The following is a 23,644-nucleotide window of genomic DNA, read 5'->3' as shown; positions in this document are numbered from 1 at the left end:
TCCCTTAATTTCCATCACATGAAACTAGTGTATTTTACTTTGTCATTTCATTTGTCAGCTGTTCAGTTGGTGATAATTAGATTGTATTTTTCATGCTGGGTCCTTTCGTTCTTCTCTAGCCTGTTGTTATGTGATGTGGTCTTGGCAAGAAACACATTCCCATCCTTTAAAAAAAAAAAAGAAAAACCACACAAACAACTGAACACATCTCATCCTGCTAATTAAGAGAATGATCAACTTCTAGGGTTGAAAAAGATAATCAACACACTTGAACCTGTTGCAAGCAAGAATCATTTTGTATGAATAAGAATAACTTTGTTACTGAGTTGGAAAAGATTACGTATGTAGTTGCCATAAAAAGATTTTTTTTTTAAGTGCTGTCCAGATACTCAAGTGTTACAGCCTACGGTATTGGTGCTATTTTTTTGGTACAACCTGTAAATCAAAGCTGTTACATTAGCTCCATAGTCTCCCTATTAGGAAATGGCATATAGGCAGTTATGTAAATATCATACTTCTGGCCTGTCTGTTAATGTCAAGAGCAGAGTGAAGGAAAGAGAACAGAAAGCAGCCACATCTAAAACTATACCTGAGAAACAGAACCAAGACAGCAGCGCTGCACACTGTGTGAGGAGAGGGTGTCTTCACTTCTTTCAGCACAGGCGTTTCGTAACGCAGTCACCTAGCTATGTATTTGAAACGCTGGAAGCTGCTAGCGTTTTGTCGAGTGCAGGTAGTCCCACTGTCCCCAGGTTCTGGCCAGGGTCAGACCCCCCCGTACACTACAGCGTCCACCTCATACAGCAGTAACATCTCTTATCTCGCCTTTTAACACAAAATCATAGGAATATTGGAGGCTTCTCAGATTCAAAGGGTTTCCTAGCGATTTATCCACAATGCAGCTTTTCCTTTCGAACATGAATTTCCTTAACTCTCTTCAGTATAAGTCTCTGAAAATGCTTTCAGAAACAATTGCTGATGATGCAGTCTTTCTCCCTTTGTTCTTACGAAGCAGGATTTTTTCAGCCCAATCATCACTATTTTAAATATGAACATTAGCATATATATGTTCTAAGCAAAAATGCTTCATAGGTGAATAGGTAGGGGCTTTAATAGACTTCTAAATAATTCCAAAAATACCTGGCTTGCTTTCTTTTTCAGCCGTGTCTTATATGTCATTCTTTATGCGAGTTAACCTATTTTTTTGCTAAGCTTTTATTTTTATTCCATTACTTTCCATTTCTGGTAATAAAAACTCTGTATTCTCCAGAGAAAAACTGCAGGTTACAGTTTAACTTGCACTGTTGTGGTGACACTTTGTGATTTGTGTTGCAGTGGCATTCCAAAGATATTTAACAAAATTCAGACTTTTCTTACTGAAGGAGTATGTTAGGCAGTGTGCAAACATAATTGGGATTGTTTCTTTTTCAATACTAGATAAGAAGGTGTGAGGACAAATAAAGTACAAAATGAAAAGGATCCCTATTCCAGATTCTTTAGATGCTTGCCTCCCCACCCAGATTTTTTAAGAACGCTTCTAGTATGCTACTGAGATGCATGATGTTTTTCTTCTTTATAGCCCTACCCAAAATCTAACAATTATTGATGAGTTATGTTTCTCGTTGCACTGCATCTTTACCAACAACTTCTCTGGTGTACCGCTGGTTTTGCGAACGTCTTTACCAGGTTAAAATATTTCAAATTTTTCACAGTAGATTTCTTGAGCTAGTAACTAGAAATAAAAGTTGTAGGAGCTATCGCTTGATGAAAAGCAGTGACAAAATGTTTTCTCCTGATCAGTGCAGCACTGACTAGCTGTACAACCAGTCAGAGGGATTGAATCTGTCTAAAAATTCATATTTTCAGGGAAAGGACTGCTGAAAATAGAATTGGGGAAGACAACTTTCTCTTGTTTGTACTGACTTCCTCTTTCAGATTTGATTTTCACTGCAAATACAATTCAGGTACCTAACAATTTACAAATGTATTCCATTACAAGCAGAAGAAGGGATGTGTTAGCAGTTCTGCCTTCCAAACATTTCGGACTTCTTGAGTGCTGTCTCTGCCATCCTCTTTCGTAATAGTTTCAGAGTATCAGTATTGGCAGTCAAATCAGTATATTTGACTTTTGGCATAGTACTACTTGGTTTCAACTTCCACGTAAAGCTTACTGCGGAAGAAACACAAACCCACAAATTTAAAGATGGCATACCATGAGATACGTGTATTACTAAAATAATGCCTCTGAACATTTTGGGGTTTAATTTATAACATCAGTGTTGTGGCTTCAGTGTTTTTACGTTTAGGGCTTAAACTGAGTGAATTCACAGGTATTAAGGGGACATTAATCAAAATTTATGAGTTTGCTTTTTTAATGGAAAAGACATTTCTTGTGCAGCTAAAGAAAGATAGCACCAAGCTCACTGGAGGAAAATTAATCCTTGCCTAACTGTATGACTGTGCGCCACTGATTTTCAAGACTTTAGCTGATAATATCCATTAAGCTTGATTTTAGTGATGGATACAAAAATCAACCTTAACTATCTGAGTGGTAGTCACATACTTGTGTCTTGCATCAGTCAGTATTTGGTTAATTATCTCAGTATCACTGCAAAGAGAGCAGACTCCAGCTGGCTGTAATTAGGGCTGAATTGTTCCATGCCTTCAAGACAATTTTTACATTCATGGGATCTGCAGCTTTCTGTTGTCCTCATTTCCTGTAACATAAAAGTATTTGTATCTCAAAGAATTAAAGGGGGGCAAATAGTGGGAGAGGCTGTACGGGTAACTTATTAACATCCTTGGAGGTCTGACTGAGAAATATGCATGGCAAGTCTCAAACAAAAACCCAAATGCCAGGAGTCCTAGCCAAAAAGTGTTATTTTGGTTGATTAGAAGAAAAGGTGGATCTTTAGAAAGCACAGTGGGTTCTATAAAATCTGAAATCTGTGCTCTGTAAATCTTGGTCTTAATGAGAGACCACCAGCCTGTGTAGGAAGAAACTCGGATAGCAAATCAGGAGTGCGCGTGACATAAAACAGTCAATGAAGATTCAGTAATTCAGTAGCCATGGGATACAGCCCTAAAAGTGCGATATATCACATCCAATTTGTTGAAGTAAGTCCGTTTTTTTGTCCTTAGGCTGCTGAATTACTAGCACTGCAGTAGTGGCATTCGCTTTTATGGATGTCCCAGCTTCAGGAAACACTCCTCATCTTGCTTTCTCTTTTCAGTACTTGGGTCATCATGACCTATGCTCTGTGCAGCCTCCGTTATCAGCCTTTATTTCAACTTACGATCAAGACTAGCAAGTTCTCAAATTATTACTCTCTTTGGGAAAGAAATAGCCTTTTGTTTAATTTGCATGTAAAATTACGCATTGGTATTTAAGTGGTATCCAGTGTGGAAGGTATATGCCAGGAACTGTGCAAAGAAAAAAAAATCAATTCACATGATTATTTTAAGAGCATCTGCAAATAGATAATACCAGCGCATAGCCCCATGTGAAGTACACTAGTCTGTATCTTGAGAACAGGTAAAACAAGGCCATGTCTTTTGTGATTTACCTGAGCTACTGACAGTTCCCAAGGAAAACATTTGGCCCTAGGGAATCTGTTGGACAGAAGAATGGTGCTAATGTGGCCCTTGCCGCAGAGATGGTGACAGACCGCTCCCGTAATTTTAAAGGACCAAAGTATTCTTTTGAAGGTATACTTGAGCAGAACGGAAAGTTTTTATGCAACACAGTAAGTCAATGTGAGCCCAAGAGCTTCAGAACAGTTTCTGTCTTGCCACCACGCCTACATAAAACTTGCTACTGTTCATCTGCTGAAATCTCTCTTGACTACTACTTCTTGGGGTGCGGAGGGTAATAGAGCTACAACAGCTACCTCACTGCTGCTCCTAGCCATGCAGCGTTGTCCCCTCTGTGGCTGAATGTTTGGTGCTTATTGCTTGTCTTCATGAGCCCATTCAACTTGCTGACCTGGCAGAAAACGACCTTTCCTCCCCATCCACAGGTTGATTTGCTGCAGTTTGAAAGCTGAGTTGGTTCAGAGGTGTCAGCAGAACAGCAGAGCCAGTACAAGAGAAGTGGTGAGGGTACATGAAGGTGAGCATCTTCAACTAACTTGAGTTTACAAATGTCTTACAAGCATAAGGGCCTGAAGGAAGTTAACAAGAACAATAGTTGATAAAGATGTACAAGTTAAATTCCTTCTTTATTAAATGCAAATTAAATATTTTCATAGGTAGTAATAGTTGCATGTGTCTCTTACCGATCTGTCTGCATGTTCTTTTCAGATTTAGGTCTGTTCAGACAGGCATCTCCAGCAGTGGCTGTGCAGATATCTCTGAGCTGCATTTAGAAAACGTTTTTGCACTGTGGTCTGTGCATGTGTGGTTTCTGCATGTGAGCAATCATTCTTCAGTGCTGTGGCATTGTTCGCTAGACAAACATGGGTAATTAGTGCATAAGAGCACTTTGTGTTGCAGGTCTGAAGTGTAGAATATACACACAAGAAAATAAATTTTATGTGCTGAAATAAACTTTTTCAATTTTCTTTTGTGTTCTTGATTACATTTTTAATAGAGAATTAATATGTGTTTTGCTATTCAGACAAGAAGGCTTTACTTACTGAACTGCTGCTGTGAAAGTTTACATTCTCTAAGCATAGAATTTAGAATCACAGATTCTGTTTATTGACTGAAAGTAAGTCTCTTAATCCTCAGTATCTAGATAACTTCCTTGAAATTTTACTATGACGACTACGGAAAAACAGCTGAAGAGATAAGTAACCGATACCCAAATCTGTATGTACATAACTGCTTCAGCTCTACCCATGCACTAGTGAATCACTCATACGTGGTTTGATGTTAGTTAAGTCAGTCTAGTAACTAGCTGCGAGCAAAGGGAATTGATGCGCTGTCCTCCCCCCCCCCCCCCCCCCCCCCCGTTCCCCCAGGCCAAGCATTCTCCTTCCCTTTAGCCTGGTCAAGCACGTAGCCAAAGGAAAGGGAGGCGGGGGAGGAGTAATTCAATTCCTTCCCTCCCCACCTAAGTTCCCTTTCTTCAGTTTTGGTTTCCAGCAGGGGAATTTGCTGCAGGGTCCCATAAGCACCAATACTGGAGGCACAGCTGAGTGGTGGCTTATAACATGAAACGTGCAAAGTTTGGGACTATGACAGGTTTCACTGTTTATAGACCACGTAGCCACGGTCTCCATTTAGCATGTTTGTATTTCAGTGGTTTTCAGCAATCTAAAGATGGTATGTTTTCCAAGCACATTAAAAGAGAATCTGGTTATCGTGACAAAATGTTAAAGGTACAACTTACAACAAAATCCAGGAGCTCTTCAAAACTTCTTCAACTCTACATTGTGGTTCATGAGGTGATTAATCCTACAGTGACCCTGCATTCCCCTCGTGCAGAAGTTTAAGCACGTATCTCGCTGTTTGTGTTACAAAGATCTATGTAGCTTCCAGCATGAGGGATAATGTTTCATAATTGTTCAGAGTTGAACATTGACCGCAATAACTGCTAACCCTCTTTCTGCAGCGGTGTGCCACAGAAGAAATGGCTTTCATGTTGAAACGTGATTGGAGTACAGTGTAATGTTTAATGCATCATTTTAACGGTACTCTCAAAAAGCCTAGTATCTTGGTATGTTGTTATCTCAGACTCTGCAGTTGTTTCTTATTTAAATGTCCTGTCTCACTTGAGATTTAATGTAATTAGAACCAGCCTGTGGAAAAATCTTTTTTTATTATGTCTTGGCTATTGTTCCAGTCAAGATGGTAAAGCAAATCAAACAGGATATAATGAAAATTATAAAAACCATTTGCAAGAGGCAGTTTTCGTGAGGGAAGTAAAAGGCAGCACCACTTTTCATTTTGCTTTGTATTTCTAAACATGGTATGTGCCTGGAATAACTCCACTGAGACTTGTCCGATACACCTGAGAGCAGAGTCAGGTACATCTGACAGCAATCTGACTTGACTGATACAAGAGGGAACCAAAAGTACCATAGCAATAAGCCTCTTCCGCTATTAATGTTGCTTTACCACCCTATTCAGCCAACACTAGGTCTACTTGCCAACTAAGGTATGCGTGAAGGAGTTGGGTCTAGATTAATAAGCATCTCCTTAGATGATTTTTTTCCCTCTAGCTATATAGCATCTTGAATGGGGACTTATGTCCAGAGTGTGGTATCTGAAAAGATACTGCAAAGATATTCACACCCAAAGCTCTAGTGTAACATGTGTTTCTCAGACAAGAAGTGATGTTCCTGGTACAAAAGGGTAGGTAAAAGAATGTCAGAGGCAGAGAGTCGGTTATCTTGGTCTGGCTTGGAGGCAGGATCACAGCAATGCAGGAGGTCTAAGCTGGTCCCTCACTGCTCTCTCTGCTTGTGTGATTTCCGAGGAGTTCAGATGTTATTACTCTACATCTTTTAACTCTTATATTAGGTTTATAATTTTATGTCAGAGCTGTTTTGCAATCTCTTTTCTCTTTTGTGCACAAGCCACTTGTGAACAGGCTTTTGTATTGTCAGCATGTATTACATATTTACATCCATATTAATTCACAGTAGTATTGATAAACTTTAAGTCTGAGAGGCTTAATCAAGAGGCTGCATGCCATCGAATATAGTTAGAAATGCGGTGCTTTCAGGGGGTGATGGCAGGATTGTCAGTCTTGCTGGTTTAGCTCACAACAGCTGTGTACGGGTGGATCGAGTTTCTGAGTTGCACAATGCCTTGCCATTGCAAAGCTGCCGTGTTTATCTGGTGCTGTGTCCTTAGGTCCGTCTTTGACAACGGGGGTTTGAAAATGCAGAGAAGTACAGCCAACTAAATCTGTCTTCATACAAATGTCAGAAGCAACAGATCAATCTTGTTCTTCAAAAGCTGATGACATAGAAATTCAAATGATCAAAATCCAAATTCAAGTAATTCAAACAATCAAAAAAATCATTAGTTTAACTGCAAACTATTTTAAAACTTCAGATGTAATTTTAAAAAAATCTACCTGAAAACATTCTCTTGTTTGTAAGTTTCTGGGTTTGGCGCTGTATAATTTATAGAGCACTTGTGCACAAGTTTGTCTTCTGTTGCCTTGAACTCTTTGGAACTGAGGAAACAGTAATTTCTTCTTCTCCCCTTCCCTCCGTTCCTTTTTTGTAAAGAAATTATTAAATGCTTAGAGTACAAATGCTGCACATGAATATTTATAAGAACTTTTATAACATTTAGCAAGGCAATGCTTCACGGCTGTCTCTTTCTGAATGCACATAATAAAGTATCTATAATTTCTTTGAAGCTGCACTTGCTCTTTATTAATTTGATCGCAGATTGGTAGGAACTGTAGGCTCCTCGGGGCTGTAGGGCTGCGTTGTTGGTGATGACGAAACACAGAGATCGTTGCTGCGTTCCCTACTTTTCTGTTAAAACGCTTGCGTTCAACATTTAATGAGAATACATTTTTCATGCATCATTTGCCCTTAAGTTGCAAAAATTTGTTAGGTAGAAATCTGTTACCTGATTCCCTGCATTTATACTTTGGTCCTGGAAGAAACAGAGTTAAGTATCTTCTGCTTGAAATACTAACACTGTAGAACAATTGAACAGCCCTGGAGCACGCTCTGCAAACCGCTTGGAGGATCGTTCTGTTAATGCAAAAAATGTTTTAGTCTCCATTGCTTGAAATACTAACACTGTAGAACAATTTAACAGCCCTGGAGCACACTCTGCAAACCGCTTGGAGGATCATTCTGTTAATGCAAAAAATGTTTTAGTCTACACTTCTTCCTCTGCATATTGTCTCTCGGTAACAGTGCATCCTGTGAATACCTAACAGTGTATATAATGCCTCAAAGTGTAATGCACCCATTTCTAAAAAGCAAATGGAAACTAGTAGCTGTTAATAGCAGTATTTATCCCCTTGACATCCTTAAAGAATTTTGATCAGATTAAGCACATGAGCAGTCTAAGGAGAGGAGAAAGAAGAAAGACTTTAGAAGTAGGCAAAAGGGAGGGGGAAATAGTTTGTTGATTTATCAAAGCTGAAGATAATTTTAGAACTGGGTTTGGAAGTTCCTTGCTCATAACATAATGTATTATAACTTCTCCCCTCCTCCTCTTTAAAGTAAAGAAATTGCCATAAATTGCATGTGCTCGTGTCCACAAAGTTACTATATTAATTGAAGATTTACAGTGCTTATTTAAAAGCTGGATTGTATTTTCTGTGTTGGAAGTTATTTATTGGAACTTTGTAAATGATGTGTAGGTCTCTATGACTGCATGTATTTCGGTAAATACTACACAAAAAAGAACCTCCTTCAGCCACCCGTACCAGCCAAAGCGCTGCAGCAAACAGCCGTCACTGCTTACATTCGCCATGGGCTAAAGTTTTCCTTTGAACAGTTCAAATGGTGTGGTGGTGAAACGTTCCCAATATTACAGCAGACCCCTGCGAAGGCAACGCTGGGAATCGTTCCTAAAACCGTTGCTGTGGGCAAAGCCATACAATCGCCCATGGAGTCAGCTACGATAGTGTCTAGCTGGGTTTTCGTATATCATTGTGAGCTATATTCTGATAGGCTGGTTTCTGTAGAGATACGTTTTAAACGTACAGTAGGTTTACATCTCTCCCTGGGATAAGCTGGCTGTTGAAATTAATTTTTCCTGGGGTTCATTGCTAGTACAGTTTTTTCTTTTTTTATCATATTTTCTCAGTTTTAAGTCCTCTTTTATCTGGTCATGCTTATTTTAGCTTTCTGCCTGTGATGCGTGTGTCTTGTGTAGATCTCAGTCTGAAGATCTCAGAAACACACCAACATATTTCATACTTGTGGATTTTTTCCTTTTTGTGTGTGTGTTTATAAATATGTATAGTATATACTTCTCTGCTACTACAATATACAAACTATACAGGTGTATTTTTAAAGAAGGCACTATTCATGTGACTTTAACCCCTAAACTACTACTATGCTTAACTTCCAGATAGTGATTTCAATCTCTTTCCCAAATGTTTTGGGCGCAGCCATTTTTAGAATCACTTACGTGATTAGAAAAGGAGAAGCAAAAGAGACAATATCAATAAGCAGTTTACATTTCAATTAAAGTTGTATACTTGCAGTATTACGTTTATCCCCATATGTTACAATAATAACATTGAAGGAAATTAGTACTCTCAGTTGTGCTTTAGTTCTATTTGCAAAACTTCTAAGCCGGGCACCTGATGCATAACCATTGGACACATAAGATTCTCCACTTGGTTACCACTGTAAGAAAAGTATGTACTCACCTGAGATCTGTTTGAGTATGTTTAGTGGTAGTAGTAGTGCTGAATCTTGGTATAACAATCCAATGTTTGCATCTACAAGATAACAAAGGTATTATCCCACAACAGTGTGGACAACTTTAGTAGTAGTGCTGAATCTTGGTATAACAATCCAATGTTTGCATCTACAAGATAACAAAGGTATTGTCCACATTGTTGTGGGACAACTTATCAAATCCATCCAAACAGCTTAAAAAAATTACAATCCTTGGACAAAAATAACTACAAGAGTTTTTGAATCACATTCTTCATCGGGAAGATTGAAATTGGACTTGAAAAAAAATTAGTTTGACAGCTTTTCCTGATTTCTTTCTTCACGCTTTATTTTTAGAGTGTAAAAATAAAGTGTGCACCAGGAAATGAATAGGCATACCAAGCAGTAAGATTCCAGAGATGATCTGAGACTTTCATTTGTCTATGGATCCTGGCATATTAAAGGTTCACAGAGATTTGAGGCAGAATTTATTTTATTACTTTTACATAGCCTCAAACTAGTTCTTCCATCCTACCCTATAAAATAAAAACCCTCACTCAAGTAGTGAACTTGCTGCTAGAGCTTCATACCTTCCTTAAAACTGGTTGCTACAGAAGGGCTCCGTTGCTAAAAGGGAATGCACGGGCAGTATGAGGAATTTGCTTTTTTCCTTCTTTAACGCAGCACTGCAGAGGTTAAAGATGATGTTGCCTAATTTCATCAAGCAGCCATCTCATTATCTCTGTGAAATCTCTCTTCTGCTCTTTTCCTTCCCAGTTCTTATTTCTCCAAGTTTTAGCATGTAATTAAAAGAGTACAGTGGCTGAAGAGTGAAAACTGCATTTTTCCAAGTGCTGTTGCTTGTAAAATGTACTAGATCGCCCACACATCCCAAGGCAGTGATTGAAGATCTCGTCTAATTTGTCTTACTTGAGACTTAAGCGAAATCATCTGCTGAGTGTTTCAGACTATCTGTGTACATTACGATTCATCCAGGCTTCTCTGAAAAGAAAAATGTGAAAATAAGACATGGTTAATGTACCGGTCTTTTATGTCTAGAGAACAAATTTAACGTAGGACATTAGAGATAGAGGCCTACAGTCTATCTTCTGACTACACGGTGCTAATTAGCATTACGAAACCGCCCTTTTGTTAATCGTGTTGAATTATATCAGACTTGGAAGAATTCTCTGCTGGAACAGAAGCACAGTATGTTGGTACTGAATTGCATTTGGCAAAACGCAGCGGGGTTGGCAGCAGAATAGCAGTCAACTGGAGCAAAGCAGAAGCACCGCTAAAATGATGTGAGTGTAACTGGCTGCGCACCTGCTTCCTGACACCAGCCGAGAGAAACTCGGAGAGTCAAAGCGGAGCGGGTCAGCTCTGTCGCAGTGGTGTCTGCTGAACACTGCCGTGTTTTATAAGGCAATACCTTGCTTTGGCAGAACTAGAGGTGAACGTAAATGAGAGGTTATATGAAGCTGCTCTTTATAACCAGTGTATCCTGAGAAATGCCGTTAGCTTTTTTGGGTCTTTCCGCTGGGTCTTTCTGCTTTTCTCTTTAGTTGTCTTGTCCCTGCAATACCATATGAAAGTAAGGAAATTATTTTGCTTTCTACAGAAAAAAAAAACAAAGTAAGGAAATTATTTTGCTTTCTACAGGAAAAAAAAAACACCAACTGTTATGTAGCAAAAATTTTTGTCTTAACATGTATTGAGAAACCTGCACAGTGCAGGGCAAATCTGCTTCAGTTTCTCAGCATACTTGTATAAAGCAACACAGGAGCCAAGTCCTAAAACTGCATACGGATGTGATAAGCAGCTGATAAATAGCCTATTATTGAATTTCATAATTCAATTTTTTTTTTTTACATACTGCATTCTGGCAACCAAACATAGTTCTGCTGCCTTTATTGAGTTTGACATATTGCAATTTCTATCAAGATTAAGACTTTGAGATCACTTGGTTTCAACAAAAGGCTTTTTAAAACAGCTGACTTCAAAAAGCTGACACTTTTCTGAGTGATTGTTACATGAGAAATGATTTGAGTGGGGGGTACTTAAAACAGCCATAGAAGGTGAAGTTAGTGATTAATTTTCTGGTTATGCCAAAAAATATTTCTACAGATCTCTGTGGAAATATAAAAAAATAAACCTTGAATCTTTATGCAAATTGCCCGACTCTTTTTTCTGTTGAATAACTGCTGGACAGTATTGCAAACCAAAAGGTTTGCTTTTTTAAATAGCTTTAAAATAAAACACAAATTCATTGTATCTGCAAAACCACGTGTCCTCTCTTCGTCATGCCTCTGTATGTCTTCTTTCCAGATGCTGAATTTTAGTGAGCTATGAATAGGTATCTTCGTTAACAAGTATACAAAAGGCTAAATGAACTTTTAAATATAGTATGTTTTCATTTCATACTTTGCTATATTGTTATTAAGAAACTAAAATAATAAAAATGCGGTATATATTATGTGGATTAGGCCTGGCAGTAGGTGATAGGTCTGAAACTGATTGTAAGTAGGAGGTTGTTACTGAACTGGCATGGGATGCTACGTATTAATCTTTGTCCTAAAATTAGTCAAGGTTTTTTTATGAGTAGTCTGAAAGAAAATGTAAATAGGGAGAGCAGGAAATTTGAAAGCAGAGATACTCACTGATTACATCAAAAAAAGGCTTGAGCAAATAATTTGCATTTATTATGTGCAATTGTAAACTGGGAATGAAGAGTTTAGACCAGGCTTGCCTGACTCCACTGAGACAAACGAAGATCCTCAGAGACCACCCCATTATCATGAGTTCTGGATAACAGTCTGGACTTAAAAGGGCAGTGCTTGGACTCCACATGTGGAGGAATCTATTTCAAGAGTAGGAAGGGTTTCTTTCCATTGTGTTTGTCGCTGGTATGAAGCTCCAGGAGCGCTGTGTTGTCTTTTGGAGAGCAACAGTCCAAGGGTGCGAATAACAATTCACAGAAGTAACTAGTGATTAAAGGTTTGAGCAGCTTGTTTTACAGAGATGACTTGAGAGTTCAATTTGCTCTTTTTTTTTAATTAAAAAAAGGCAAAGTAGAACCAATAGTACTTCTTAAGTATGAGGGCAAAAGAAATGAGTAACACTGTGTTGCGTAGCTGTTGCAATTACCATCACAATTCACCGTTTGACTAACAGTTGGGAACCCATACAGTGTTTATAGAACTCTAACATATGCCACCATGTGTTATTAAGCCAAGTTTGAGCCCATAACCTTGAAATCTGCCGTACAGATTTTTTTCTGTATAAATTGCAAGATTAAGTACTACACAGAGCATGTAGTCTCTTCTATGGACCATACTTGGGATACCTGGCATACACATCACCTTGTTGTGCATAGTGTTGATGAAGCGGTATTGGGGAAGCGTGATTTCAATTCCTGAGCAATTTGCCTCATTTGATGGAGTATTCATATCATCTCCTGACCTGTCTATAGAGACTGAGCCCAGGACCTCAACAGGGAGCAGTGGGAAGAGCATTGCTACTGCCTTGCAACTTGATGCTGCTTACATGGACGGGGGAGTTGGTCTTGGTCTCTCAGGTTCTCTTAGACTGGTTCTTAGTATCGTTAACAAGTTTAGTTCAAAATGGCATGGTGTTGCATATGGCAGGAATAAAACGTCCCTCAGGACCCTCCAAGAGGGCAGGTAGTAGCAGCCTTTCATATTTTACTTGGGTTGGCAGTGACAGAATGTAATTGCCCTGGGCTTAGTGTGGTTTCTGTGAAATCCATTTCTGCACAAGGGTGGACTCGTAGCGGTCCCGTGTGCTAATAAAGTATACTGTCAGAAAAGCCTTGTTTGAAAGGGAAAGAATTCAGATGAGCGTGATTCTGCTTTTACCTTCAGATCCCCGTAGATTAGTATTGAGTCACCTTAGTGGTACAAGACTAGAAAATTCACATTGTGTTTTTTCTGGATAGAAAAAGCTTTGCATTTTTAGGATTCTGTCAAGTACAAGTAGCAATGTTTGTTTGGCAATCAACTCCTTTAGGAAAACATTTCTATCTGTAAAGAAGAACTAAAGAAAGAATTTGAGTACCATTTCTGAAAACAAACGTTCGTGTTGATTTTCTTTCTCTTTCCTTTGCTAGAGCTTGTTTACAGTGCTTCAGTTTTGTTGTTTCATGCTGAGTCCTGACCCATGAATGAGCACTGGCTAGGTTTCAAGCTAGTTATTTTCAAGTATGATCAGCAGCCTCTTAATTAGTATCTGAGCGCTCTGACAGCATGGCTGTCATAGGTGGAAGGAACAGCTTTGTGGGCACCCTGGGCTCACAGGAATGCTCGGAGCAAAAGGGGCTGTGGGAGCGGTGGGAGGGTGTGCCTGGCTCGAGTCTGGATGCTGTTGCTCTGTGATAAGCCACCTCTGGTTTTTAAGTGGCTGGATGCAGCTGGATGCTCCTGCTGCCCACAGAGCAGGCTGGTTCTTAGGGTAGGTTTTGCCTGCGTGAAGTCAGCCTTCTCAGAAGCAGTAAGTGATTCCTTCTTTCCCTTTCCTTGTTTTGCAGCATTGGGGTAAAGATTATAGTGGTTTACATACTTGACAGGTTTAAACATCGACCCTTGAAAATGAAGGGTATTTCTTCTCTCATGAAGTCAGTTGAGCAAATTCCCTAGCTGCAAAAAACAGTCATTGAATGTAAAGATAAAAACTAATACAGAATTTCTGTTACATTTCCTTTCTGATTCTGTCCTTGATTGTATTTAATGATGCCTTCACTGCATAGCTCATTCATGTATGGATTATTTTTAAGTATGGAATCAGGTTTTGTGGACTAAAATAAATTACTGTTGGTTTGTTTGGGTTTTCCCCCCCTGCCCTACATCCTGTCTTTTTTGGTAGCCTAAAAAGATGATTCCTGACTGTTAGATGCCCTGTGTTGTGCTGTTAGTCCTTTTCCGTCACCATGGAGGGATACAGCTGCATCACGGAGTCCCTCCCAAGGTGCCTGGAACACTGCTGTGTTGTGGACTTGAAGATTTTTCCAGGGGCTGTGATATTGCTAACTTGATGATCAGGCTAAAGAGCATGAGAACTACTGGAGGGTTCTCAGTGGGCCACAAGAGAATGTTTTAAATGAAGTAAGGTATTCATTTTCTTAGCTTTTGGGTCTTGTTTCCGCACTGCTGTTACAAGCATACTAGGATTTTATACTTGGTGAATCATTTATAACGTAGGTAGTTGTATTTGATACCATTATGGTAAATCCACTTTGGCACCAAATGGTAAAAAGAAGCAGAAGGCTCTGTGTTAGCAGAAGCCTTGTTTTGTCTGTACAACTGAGTTCTCTGTGAGAACCTGTGCACACACAGTTACGGAACAGTATCTCTTCCTACCTCTGACTGATACTGCTTTGCAGTGTAGTGGAAATCTGTGCGGGGTAATGCATAAAGAAACTACAGAGAACACAATCCTGGTGTTTGGGGGTGTGTTATCCTAGAAGATGGTCAGACACAACACTTAATCATCAGAAGAAGTAAAAAATCAATTCTTGTTTATTATGAATGCTAAAAGCATACAATTTCAGTAGCTGCTAATTCCTTTTCTGAATAAAATTTCACCTATGATGGTGCTTTTTATCCCTAATAGCATTCTCATCAGCGGTGGCTTCCCATTTTATGGGGATGGATTCTAGGCAAAGCATAAGGAGTACCTAAGAATATCTGTTGTAAAGCATCATTGTTGTTTTCTTTTTAACTTCAACGCTACTAAACAATATCTTTAACCTTCTGACTTATGGCTCATCACTCATTTCATTGCTGTGGCTTATGACTGCAGATTAAAATTACTTGCATTCATCATGCCTGGTAAAGTAGCTTATTGGGATGAATAAATGACATGCTAATTAGAAGAATAGTCTGAGTGAGAATAAGCTGCTTGAACTAGCTTTGATGGCCAAAAAATTACCTGTAGCTAGTTTCTCGAGATTACCAGAGATCCTCAAATTAGAATGTCTGTCTTTGATCATAGATGCAAGGACCAAGGCAAAATGACTGCACCAGGTGGAAGGCAGTGGGAGGAGATGGTTGCTGTGGAACGGGAAACTGAAGGAGTTTTTGCAAAGATTCAAGCCCTTTCCGGGCACTTGCTCCACCGGGTAGTGAAGGAGATATCAGTATGTGGCTTATTTTTATTTATATTTTCCACCATAAACTAGTAATGTATGTTTCTTCAAAAGTTAAATTGCTTAGGTTAGTTGTAGAGAAAAATCCCTTTTATATCATTCTTTTGTCATCTTATCCTGATTTTTCTATCTTGTAGTATGACAACATTCAAACAGTACTAATCTTTTGTAAGACTCCTATCTGGCTTCCTTACCTTTGTAATTACCGCCATCTCACTTACGCATTCCTATGGATTTGTATGGATCATTGCAAGACACGTGCTAGTGTAACACGGAGTCACTTGGCCCAAGTAGTTTATAGCCTGAGGTCCCAGTTGCCCAATATCAAACATGATCGTGTAGTCATAAAAATTAGAAATGAACCCAAAGAATGTTTCCAGGGCTGAGATATAAACCTGGCACAAGAGTGACAAAACAAAGTGTGGGAGGAGAAGAGACAGGCCTTACCACTGGGAGATAATGGGATATTAGTAGTATTTCACCATTTAGTTATTTTGCTACATTAAACTAAAAACACTGAAAAGAAAGAGTAGGATCTGATAAAAAGGAAAGATCGGAATCGTGTTGTTATCAGAGAGATCAATTTTGAGAAGGGCCTTGCCAAAGGAAGGCCTGTGTAGGTAAAACCCTAAACAAAAGGGACATGCCATACAGAGGTGGAAGGGACATGTAGTGCAGGTTGGATGGAAGAGTCTAGACCAGGAATCTTTAAGACAACGTCTTGCATTCTGTGGTTCTTTGGTGCATCAGATCTGGTGAAGTGGGAGAATGGGATCTGCGAGTGTGAAGAGACTGACAACTGGTGCACGATTTCATGAGACGGGTACCTCGCATGCAGCGTAGCGCCAGGAGGCGTACTGCAGTGGAACCGTGCTGGCTGTGCTCTGGCACCCGCCCTCCCGCAGCGGCCCTCTCCTTCACGCTGCCCAAACTTCCTAAATGGGCAGTGAAGGAATAATCTGCTAATGAGCTAATTTCCTTCTCAACTCAAATAGTTAATGCTTTGTTTAAGCACTGAAATTAGAAGCTTTAGATTTACCCCACTTAATGCAACTCTCAATGTCTCGTCCTATGTATAAATGTCTAACCGTTTTCTGAATCCAGCTGAGCTCTTGATCTCAGTGCCAGCTTGTTTCAGGAAGCGTTTTATATGGAATAATTTTCTTTTTACTGATTTTAATATGCTGCATTGGGCTTGTCGCTCTTTTTTTGAGACAGACGCTAAATGGGAGCACCCAGTCTATCTTCTTTATGTGATGGATCATTTAATATTACTTTGTCTCAATTCTGAACTGAACTATCCTAATCTTTGTTTCACAATATGGAAAGCTTTTCATCCCTTAAAATATTTTTGTGGTTGGTTTATGCTGCATTTCTTCCTGAGATGTCATAAATAGAACTGAACGCAATATTCAGTAAGTCATATCATTGATTTTCTTACACTGAAAGCATGTGATCTGCTGGTTGCCTTGCGTATTCTGTTGCACCATTTGCATGTCCTGCAGTTAGTAATTTGTGAGAACTTCTTAAAAACTTTAAATAAAATTGTGTCATTTCTCTTTTGCCCGTTATTTCGTTGTTTGGTAGGAAGAAGAGCAAGTTTCCTTCATAGACGTCATGATAAAAAACACGTCCCATTCATACTGTGCTTAGCTCCTTGCTGTACTGGCTCTGATGATAAAGGACCACATAATGTTATGTGTAGCTCAGCCACCTCGTTCTCAAATTTCTCCACTGTTCTTGGCTTTACACAGTCCAGCCCTACTGTGCTGTTGCTCTTATTTTACCAGTTATTTTTAATATCTCATTTTTTATAATGGCTGAGTGTTTTATTTTTAAACTTAATTCTCTCAAGTCTTTATTTAATAACTCATAAAGATCTTGGGGAGGGGGTTGAGACTGAGAGAGAGTAATCATCTGGCTTCTCTGCAGTGTGTTTTATCTTCTGTATTATAGCTGACCTCTTACACTGGCTGCAATCCACTAATTCTCTCATAAGTTATCTGCTCCTGATACTACAGTGTTTTGTTTGTCTTTGGCTACTTTTTAGTGAGATCCTTCATATCCTTTCTAATACTATTTTGCATTTTGCTTTCCACAAGTTACTTTGCTCAACTGAAATTGATGTTTTTGGCAATTGTGGGTTTTGCTGCATCAGGGGTTCAGCGTAAAGATCTTTGGAGCCAGAGGTTGCAGTAGTCCAAGGGAGAGAGTTTTAAGTAAATTGAAGTTGCAGAATTGATGGATTCAATAATACAGTGATGATATACACTGTTTTCATTCTCAAGCTGTGCTCAGCAGAAGGTTAACCACAGCCATTTACTGGGTTTTGTAACTATAGAAGCAGTATAATGTTTTTCAGGTATTTCATTGTTTTTTATTGTGAATACATTCTGGAGAGGATTAGTAAAGGTTTGGTAAACTTTATTGTTCTAGGTGTTTTCATGTGCTTAAACAACGGGCAAAAAAGATCAAAGGGCAGGATTTCAAGTGAGCCCGGGAAAGGGCGCTAAATAATTAGATTGGTCAAGGTATAGTCATACCAGTGCATTTTTAGTATGCTGTGAAGGGCTTAGTTCTCATGCTTTTGCTTAAATAGAGTTGGGACAAACTTAAATGCACTGAAATTGAGGATGTTTTTTTTAATTATCGTTATCATGCTTGTTCCTGTCAGCTGATGTGCTTACCCTTAAGTTGCTGCTAGATTTTGGAATGTTGTACACAGCCCTTTTTAAGAAGCAAGGTAAACTATTTGTAAGTCTGGCTTATCTTACTGGGTTTTTCTTCTAAAACAGTAAAAAAATGAAAACTAATTTTCTGTGCAAGTAAAAAGTATCTGTAAAGAATATACTGTGCACCATTGTCTGAACAATATTATAATATGATCATATATATATGCGCCTGAATGGTCATTATAAATTTAAGTTTTATTAATGCTAAATGATGATTTTTTTCCAAAAGGAAACATTTTTAAGAGTTTTCTCCAGTTAAGAATCTCTTCTTATTATTGGAACTCAGAAGAGGTCGTATTCAAATACATGCCTTGGCTGGTCTATTGGGCCTCAACACAAAATGTGAGAGCTTGTCCTTATTATTGTTTTTTGTGTTCTCAGTGCGATGATGCAGAATCTAATCAGGTTACCTGGGCAGATCCTGAGGATATTTCTTGCCTTTTCCCTGCTCTGTGGCATTATCTCTTTGGGTTAGGTAAATTGTAAAGAAATGCCTGTTTTCTTCTGAAGCATTACAGATTGTCTAGCCCTAGGCAGGTTTTTGCTCCAGTTCGTTGGTTATTTCTATCATGTTTTATTTTTATGAGTTTTAGGTAGGAAAAACGTTCAAGGGTTTCCTTCACTCACTTGGTTTTATGAAATATTTATGTAATTTAATCTCTCTTTAAATGAGAGAAAATATAGCGTGGGAGGTTAAAAACAGAAATAGTTTGAAGTTGTTTTCCTGATTGTTTCATACTGTCTTGCAGTAAGGTTGCAACTAGGGGTTTTTTCAGTACTTCAGGTAGAAGTGATTTTGTTGTCCTCTCCATCCATCATACCCCTTATATCTCAGCAGCACAGTACCACGGTGCTGAAGAGTGGTTCTAAAGTAAGTTGGCAACTCTTTAGTCTAGGTCATTGCCGCCTCAATATCCACTGCAGATTCATTGCATTTTCTGCAGAACTGTCATTTCATGGCCTTGGACAGTTACCAGGGCACTCGGTTCTGACTGGAAGGAGCTGGGGAGGGGGGGGGTGGAACCTATCTGCAACAAGATAGATCTTTTCTTTTTCAACAGAAATTATAATGCCTAGCATTTATGGAAATTTCCATCTGTGCTATCTGCCATGGTCACAGTTCTGGCTTGTTACAACAATGATCCGATATTTGGTGAATACTAGTCCACTTTGGGAATAAAGTCGTGTCAGTCCATAATGCTGTTTGCCATTATTTAGTTTCACATTTTTTCCTGGCATACCTCATGTGAAGTAAATGCCGTGACTGAACTGGGCATCACACTTAAGAGTCAGGGTCTATTTCTTGATCTTTCACCAAATTGTGAGTCACTGTTCCTCTCTACAAAAATCTATATTACAAAATGCTTGTTCACCTTTGTGAAGTGCTGTGAGATCTGTGAGCACGCTACTCACATTTTTTAATATTGATACTTTAGCTTTTATTTCCAAACTCTGCAGTGGTACTAAATAGCATCTTTTTTTTTTTTTTTTTTTTTCTTCCCCCTGCTTGATTTACATTTCATTAATACACGCGGCAAGATTATTCAAAGCACAGTGCTTCTGGGTACTGAATGTAAACAAGTGTGTTTCTCAACATGCCGTCAAATTGGGACTATGACTTCTCTGGCTGTGAAGCTCTTCCCTCTGCGTTATATGTCATGTATCTAACAGATGCTGCAGTTAGCCTCACTTGGGGTTTTGCTTTCCTTTGAAGTTGGACAAATGATGTAAAACTTAAGAAGAAATTTTTTTTTTATGGCATGAAGGACAAAAAAGACCCTAATTAGCACGTCACATTTGTTTGTGGTCCCAGTTATCTGTGCTAGATGGTTCAGTGGCCCTGAGTCAGAAAGTCTCAACACTCTCTGGGAAATGGAGCGTTTCCACAGCCCGTTGCCACCCGAGCAGGACAGTATGTGTGAAGTTGGAGCATTTCAGTTTTTCCAAAAAGTCTCTTAAAACATTTACGATTATATTAAAGTTTAAAAGAAACAGAAATCAGATACTGGCAAAGAATAACCATTGGTTTATTCTTGTTATGTTAGACTTATACTATTGTTTATGATGATCAGTGACTGTCCAGATCCCTATAAGTGGTTCAGACAAAACCACAAAGCCGTAGTGGTTTTGTGGTGTTTGGGCACTCCTATATAGGAAACCTAGGTTGGGTTCCCATTGCTGATTTTTTCAGTCTGAGGACATGCCTGTCAAAGGTGAGAGGTTCGTGGGTTGTTCAGCAGCAATTTATTGGACTGTTGTCTCATAAGAAAGCTGGTCAATGCAATTTCTTCTGCAGCATAAAAATTGCAGGCCCATTTTTATGGATAGCAATGCTAAAGCTAAATGCCTTATCCCTGGAGGAGGACAAACAAAAGGAAATCTGTACCAAGTATCTAGTAATCTCAGAAGAGATCAAAGAGTGATAGTGTTACAATTACAAATGATGAAATGCACACTTGTGCATATTGCTCAGTCATATAGCAGGCATTCATTTAAGGGGAGTTTTTTCGCAGCATACAGCATTGAAAACACTCCTAATAGGTGCATTCATTTTAATATGCTCATTCATTGAGCAGGCCTGATTAATTAGTGCGTGTCACCATCTGGTACTTACTGAGACTATTCATTTTTAAAATGTTGAAATTGTAGGGAATGTTGCACACCAATTAAGTTCCTTTTAATTGGATTATGTTAGTATAAAGTATTACTGAGAAGGCCTTCATTGTGATTCAGCCAGCATGCATCTAAGGGAGACCCGCCAGCCTGAAATTACTTAGAACAAAAGGGAAAATGCCTGAAATGCATGTTTATTACTATCTTTGTGCACTCAACAAAGATGATGTCCACAAATAAGAGCCACAAAAATACTTCCGCATTTCTATGCAAGGTTCCGTTTCCTAACGTGAGGATATCTCAGCTGATTACTTCATCTCTGCACTGCAACTCTGAATCGGTCGTCATCTCCCTCTGACCTGGAAAGTGAAATTAGCTTTTGCATTTCTCTTTGTTTGATATCAACTTAACAGGGCCAGACTGAGCCCTCCTGTGTGCAGTTGTGTATCTGCTGAAATGAGGAGCATTAGTCTCATTTACACAAAGAGTGATTTGGTCTTTAAAGCTGATAAACTGTCTGCGCTAACTCAACCATTTAGTGAATGAAGTATCATGATCCGCTGGCTGCAGCACCACATTAGGAGCAGAACTTGTCTGTCTCTACTTGTTCCTGTCACTGTGACTCACTTGGTGAATTTTAGTTACTTAGCATCACTGCACTGCAGTGTTTCCGCATAAATTGTGAATAGTTATGTTTATCAACTTACATAAAAGTCTTTGAGATACAGGGATGAAATGCACAGTGTTGATACTACATATTTACTGTTAATGCTTTCTTTAGAAGCCTAATGCTGTTTTGTATTTAATGTCTGAGGTTGTTATTGCCTTGATTTTGTGCAAATTGAGTCTCTTCAAGGAAGTTCTGTCATCCAAGCTACTCATTTCAGAAGAGTCAGGAGCTCTGCAGCGTACACATTCCCGTTCCTTAGCAGTTAAATGGGCTGTCATGGAAGCAGGGAAGTTACGGAAGAAAAGATACCTAATCAGTGTAGCAGCTTGAGAGATCTGATGTGTGACTGCCTGGATCTCTTGTTGACCTTCTTTGTTTCGAAGAGTAGGGTGAGAATCTAGAAATGAACAGTGTCAGGATATTCTTTTTGTTTTGTATTTGTGTGCATTTTCATTGCCTTCAGTGGACTCTGCTGCCCCCTACCAAGTTGCAGCTGCTGTTAACAGCAATGGAAGCAATAGCCTGAACATGTGAAGAATGTTTTACATTTTTTAATACTGAAAGAAGATTTCATTCCTGTTACCACTCATAATCACTCTCACTGTAATTATCACTCATAATAGGGAATCTGTAGTTGAAACAGTAAAAGTATGTTCTTTAAAGGGAGAGGAGAACATCAGAAAAATCGCTTTTAGTTGTACAGCAATGAAGAAACTGCGTGAATTTTTGTTAGAATGCAAATACTGGTTTAGACATATAAAGGTCATTATGAATTTAATTTGAAATAGCATAGGAGTGCTTCTGATTTTAAGTATACAAGTAGCACAATGTTGGAATTCTTTTGTCTGTTTTTTTTAACATACATTTCCTCTTGTTTGAAGGTGCATATTTCCTCTTTTGTTACAGCTGCAGGCGGTGTCAAAGCTTGCTACAGGAACTGCTCATCCTGCATGTGCCAAAGCCAGTTGGAAACCCAGCTGTAGTTCATAAACCCGAGAAGTCAGTGGCTCTTGTCTGTTTCACAGACTGTATCAAAAATCATGTCAGAGAGCATGGTTGTGTTTAAACCATTTCCATTAGGTGTTGAAGTGCAAAAGATCTATAATATCTATGCATTTCTTATGTATTTTCTGTGTACAAGTTACGAGTGCATTTACATGGACATGCCAACATGTATTTTATTTTTAAGCCAAATTGCTGCAGGTGGTACTCCTGGGACGTGGGACGTATGTTTGCACAGAGCTATGACCATGTTGTAGTTTTTACTCTGACTGGAGCGTTGTGTTGTGGTTCTGCTAAGTTTCCTGTAGTTCGCATTCATATGTTGAGCGTAGCACTCATTTGGGTTAGAGGAGAGCTGGTTAGTATCAGTGTATCTGAGCAAATGAGAGTGAGTACAGGCAGCGGTAAAACATAAAAATGTAGTTATATGAAGGTGTGCAATAGCGTGCTTTCTCATTTCTGCCCCAACGTTATTAGCAGAAAATGCTTAGCCTGGAACACCATAAAGCTCTCTGGTTTGTGATAGGATTCTAGAGCAAGTGCAGTTTATGCAGTTTCGGAGAAATAATATCACCCTGTTAAATCTTAAACTACACACATATGCACTAACCCTTTTGTTTAAATTGTTTGTTCAGAAGTTTTTATGTAATGGAGAAATATGTTTTCCAAGAAAACATTTAGTTTAGATTCCTATTAGTGTAGCTTTACTCCTTTTATTTGTTAAATACATGAAAGGAAGGAGCTAACCAGGGTATAAAATTCTAGTATATGCCCCCTCTCTCTCTGATTTTAGGAGAATTATTTCTTAATATAACTTTCCTGCTTACAATATATGGTCTTGCAAAGTGTTGAAGCAACAAATCTTGGCAGAGATCAAAAAAATACAAAGGCATTTTACTCTGTATATATAAAACAAAGGCTGAAAGTTTGGGTAGATCTCTAGCTGGCAGACTTTCTATCTCTTAGGTCATACAGAGAAAGCTTTTGGCACTGTCTTTTTGGCAAAAAGCTTTGTCTGGAAACATATTTAGTCAGCATATGAAATATGATAGCTCTGGTACCACGAATGTGTCTGAAGATACTCTAATAGAGTTAGGCTTCAGCCCCATCTGGTGTTGGAACAGGATTGCTCTATTAGAGTTTTCCA

General features: G+C 38.8%; 1 protein-coding gene across 3 annotated transcripts in view; it reads left to right on the top strand.

Annotated features, from left to right (window-relative positions):
* The window catches only part of PEAK1 (pseudopodium enriched atypical kinase 1), a 72,166-nt gene that overhangs the window by 4,383 nt on the left and 44,139 nt on the right, over positions 1-23,644 (top strand). For 2 of the 3 annotated variants that reach the window (XM_009278837.2, XM_009278835.2), the window contains exon 2: positions 4,020-4,111. The exons of the other annotated variant lie outside the window; for it this stretch is intronic. The gene's annotated coding sequence lies outside the window, so the exon portion shown is untranslated. The remainder of the gene's footprint in view (positions 1-4,019; positions 4,112-23,644) is intronic. 3 annotated transcript variants of the gene reach the window in all.

This window comes from Aptenodytes forsteri, unplaced genomic scaffold, assembly GCF_000699145.1.
Source record: "Aptenodytes forsteri isolate BGI_AS27 unplaced genomic scaffold, ASM69914v1 Scaffold258, whole genome shotgun sequence".
NCBI classification, from domain to species: domain Eukaryota; kingdom Metazoa; phylum Chordata; class Aves; order Sphenisciformes; family Spheniscidae; genus Aptenodytes; species Aptenodytes forsteri.
Note: the sequence above shows the minus strand (reverse complement) of the source record. Positions and strands in the feature narration are given on the sequence as shown.